At 31.7% G+C, this 4,679-nt stretch overlaps 1 long non-coding RNA gene across 1 annotated transcript; it reads right to left on the bottom strand.

Moving 5' to 3' along the window:
* Positions 1 to 1,814: 1,814 nt before the first annotated feature.
* LOC126879047 (uncharacterized) lies at positions 1,815 to 3,861 on the bottom strand. The gene is made up of 3 exons (XR_007695950.1): positions 3,100 to 3,861; positions 2,830 to 3,039; positions 1,815 to 2,767 (listed from the first exon to the last, which is right to left on the bottom strand). It is a non-coding gene; the product is annotated as an uncharacterized LOC126879047 (long non-coding RNA).
* Between the last annotated feature and the right edge of the window lie 818 nt (positions 3,862 to 4,679).

Here is a 4,679-nt window from a genome sequence, read left to right as displayed (position 1 = left end):
TACACGTAAAATATTTGCGAATTATGTACCCATAGCCTTAAGTTTGAAATTAAATTTATTTAATGTTTAAATTCTTAAAGACAGATCACATGCTATAAATTTTTTGTGATAAATATTATTGAGTTAAAGTTGATTTTATGTAATCGAATTAACTATATTTTAATAAAATCGTCCCAGGAATGCAACTCATAACTATTGGTGATATTGTTTTAAAGACATCTACTCTAAAATGTATAAATATATGTCTGAATGAGTTAGATAAAATTAAATTATTAGAAGAATTTTTATCAAGCAACAACAATATTGATATAAAATATTAACAATCTTACCCAAATAACAGCAGAAAAGTAAATATAGCCTATCCATTTCTACTGGACATTAACGCTCCTCCTCCAATTCTACACTTCTTTATCATCCAAATCTCCTTACTGCTTCGAACAACTCTTTTCATGGTCTTTCTCTTTTTTTTCCTTCAAAAATAATCTCTTACATGTCGCTCTTACATTCAAGTAATGTTGACCTAGCCACCTGACTTTCCATATCTATTATTTTTTGCCAGTCCTAACTCAGAACTGCCAGCCCCTACCAGTACTATGTCTATTTTCATTTCATCTTTCTTATTCATTGGGTGCGTTCGGACAGCTGAGCCAGCAGTAGCTGTCAGACGTCACTGCTGGAAGTCAGCCGCTGAGAGATTTACTAAGCTTTCCCTATCACGGCTGAATACAACCACTCAGCCGATTTCTGCTTACAGCCAGCCACTATGGTCGTCCGAACGCACCCATTGTTTCAAGTGCCACAAGCATACAATGCCACTTGAAATAACTGCTTCATAATACATTTTTGCATTATAGTTGTCCTACATACATTTTTGACTTCAATCATATACCATCGATCTGCTTACTAGCTTACTCTTAGTAGTATCTTTTCTATTTATTTTTCTTCTTCCCATTTATCAATTATTGCCACTCCTAAATACTTGAATTTGTTGATATTTTCAATTTTGTATGCCTTTGTTCCTGTTTTTAGTGTGAAAAATTTATTCTGTTTCATCTCTCCACACATTTCAATACACTTAATATTTTATTTTTGTTTCATTTATAGACATGCAATTTTCTTGCTTCACCTCTCAAGTTTCTAAACAACTTCAGCTTTTTTTCTTGTTAAGAGGACTATGTCATCTGCATAAATAATGGTATACAGTGATGAGCGTGCTATTAACTGGCAAAATGACATAAAAGATGGAAACATATAGTATGTTGTGAAATAAAAGGAGATGAAACTAGTAGAGGTGTACAATTATCAATAGGAACCTATAAATTTACATTACATTAGATAATTTCCCACCTTTAGACCTCTGTGACAGTTGTCATACTCCTGCCACACATCTAAAGGTGACAAACTATGTAATGTAAATTTATAGGTTCCTATAGATAATTTTACATCTCTTTTTATTTCACAACATATGTTTTCCATGTTTTGCGCTATTTTGCTGGTTATTAGAGTGCTCATCACAGTATTGCTGTTTACACACCTGGACCTCGGAGGTAATCTACACTATGTCGACATGGTGTTTTTTTATTAGTTGGATTATACACATTGGTTATATATTATCATTAAAATATAGTCATATTGTCTTTCAACTAATTATGGGATATATCAGATTTTTATTAACATCCTAAGTGCTCTAAACTTTGGTGCAAACACATGCTAAACACAGTTGCTCGAAATGACATAGTGTAGTTTACCTCCGAGGTCCAGATGTGTAATTAATTTTATATTTGGTAAGGAAAGGTTTGTCAAATAAATACTTATTTAAGAAGAGGGAAACTCATACTCATTTATTTTAAAATAAAATATAAAAAATACATATTAAGAAATAAAATAAAAAATATATCATAATACAGATTCAATAATGTATTCTCAGAATAAATAAACAAATTCCAGTTGAACAAGAGAAAGACAGGTTACTATATATTTATATTCCAAAAATATATATGGTGAAAGTACAATAGTAGAGTAGCAGTAGACAGGTAGGTAAAATAAATGATGATAAATTGATAAAGCACTGGAAACAACGATAAAGCACTAGAATCAGGCTAAATAGCATCTAAAATATGAAGACCAGAGAAGATACAATTTTGAACTATACAGGGCATACCACGATCCATATACTTTCATCAAAATAGGACCACTGTCTAAGAGGAAGGATGGAAGCATATGAAATACTTTCCAAAATAAACACACAAATGTCAGCTGGACATATAACGAGAGAAAGACTATAGATTAGATATAAGGAACAAATAGAATAAGACATTGATATTTTAAAAATAAAAAATTGCAAGAACAAATCCTGAAATAGATTGGAATGGAGCTGTATTCCTCAAGAGACCAAAACTCGAACAAAAAGGGTTGTCGAACAATGATCATGATAACATTTTGAGAAATAATAGACAAAAAAATCAAACACAATAAGAGTAGGTATTCAATAATGTATTCTCATGCAAAATATTGTTGAAAAAAATGTCACCAAAAATTTAGAGATTGTTCCACATCATTAACATGTCTATTTACCACCAGATCATTATTTACCTAGATTGTAAGGTACTGCTGTAGCACATATTATTGCAAGACATGTATATAATTTGGTTTGTAGACCTTGTTGAAGACAAGGAAACTCTCTTTTCCAGGTTCCAAATAGCTTTTCTACATTTCTTGTTCTCACATGAGTACTATGGTAAAAATATCTTATTTTCTTGATCATTACCTAAAAAGATATTTATGTCTATTAAATAACCTACTATTTATTTAGCAATTATCAATAAATACCTGGCTGTAATACTGGGGTAAGCAGATAGTGTCTGCATGCATACCCACTACTGTCATCTATTCCTATTAATAATCCTGGAATTTCACTTCTTTCCATTTCACAATTTCACTCTTAATGCTCTTAGATCAAATATTGAATGACTTGATAAACTTGTTGTTGAACAGTAATATACATAATTCTCAGTTGAACAGTAATTTCTCTTCTAGTACCTACAAATTCATTTACCTAATAAGAGCCTGAATAACATATATTGTATGTCTTTACAGTACCTGTACATTTTTGGAAAGTGGGCTTCCTCATAAAAACTGGTTATATTCCTATAAGTAGCATAAAACCTTTGTTGTTTAAGTTAATGCGCTGATTCGCTAATGAACTTCAATATTGTAATACTCCATTGTATTTTAGATTATATTTTTATCTTGAATATATCGCTTTTGTATACTTCCCGGGCGATTTTCTTCTCCAATATTATCAATAAACTCTAAAAATGCTTTTACTTCTTCATACATTTTTATTGTAATTAGAAAAACAAAAAATATATGTTAAAACTGAATTAAAAATATTCAAAATTCAAACAATAACAAACAAAGTTAGGTTAGAATCGCGGTCTTGAGGAAGGTCGATCGATGACTTGAGATTCGGCTGTCATTTTACACTTCCCAAGACAGCGTCGTGTCTCGAGATCGTTTTATAAAACACAAATTTGGTTCAAGGTCGGTCTTGAGCATCGACGCTATCTTGAGACTCGACTATAAATACGGGCCTAAGACTTGCTAACTCCCTAGGTGACCTTTTACTTTTTGGTAACTCTGTTGATGTTTTTAAGAACCATTTAACCAAATTAAATATTTAGCAATGTCATAACCTTGTTATTTGTTAGTAATTAATGTTTTGTAATTATTTTACTTTGTCATGTCTTTTTAAATGTTTTGTACTCTCTCATTTTATTCTTATATATTCAACACTGTAATTATCAATATCTTATTAATGTATTACCGAATTGGGCTTGCCCGTATAAATAAATAAATAAATAAACTTCATATATCATTTTGTGCACGTTATTATTACCCATGCATGGACACCAAAAGCGATTTCCTAGTGCAACCCCTGTAGCAAAAAAAAAATAAATAAAATGGGGGGTTGAAATTTTTTTTTGTTTTTTGATTTTTGATCCATATGGGCATATGCTTCATCAATAGTGCTTTTCAAAAATATATATGGTTATTGCAACATCTCTGCGGAAACCACCCCTATCTTTGAAAATATACTGCAGAAACTACCCCTATCCCTTGGAGAGCAAGTTTTTACGATTTTCTCATTACCTATGCATTCTATTTAAACAAAACTTATACAAGGTTAAAGACCACTATTTACTCTAAAAATGAGGTCCTATTCATTTTTTTCGTATAAGCAACCGTTACGCCACAGTGGCGCCGTAAACCTCATATATGCTTTGGCGGGCTCCAGTTTTTGTTTTTTTTTTCGTCATCTGTTCGTTTTATTGATAAAGTACTTATTTAAAATAAAACAACACAGTGTAACCTACAAATTATGACTTATGCACATTTTACATTCTTTGCTCTCCAAAGCCACAGTGGTGGCCCAAAATAAATTTTTGCATATTTTTCGCCACCTACACGCATTTTATTGCATTAATGCTACGTTAATAGCACAATATTTACCCTTAGGTGGTCGCTAAGCAGTGGCGGATCCAGGGAGGGGTTATGGGGGTGATCACCTCCCCCCTCTCAAACCAAGTGATATTATATTCAAAGATTACAAAAATATTCATTTATTTTTATAGAAATTTAACCAATTGGCACCCCCTCTTAACGATGCTGGATCAGCC

The sequence above is a fragment of the Diabrotica virgifera genome, chromosome 1 (genome assembly GCF_917563875.1).
Source record: "Diabrotica virgifera virgifera chromosome 1, PGI_DIABVI_V3a".
NCBI classification, from domain to species: Eukaryota; Metazoa; Arthropoda; class Insecta; order Coleoptera; family Chrysomelidae; genus Diabrotica; species Diabrotica virgifera.
This window is presented reverse-complemented; position numbering and strand designations above follow the sequence as displayed.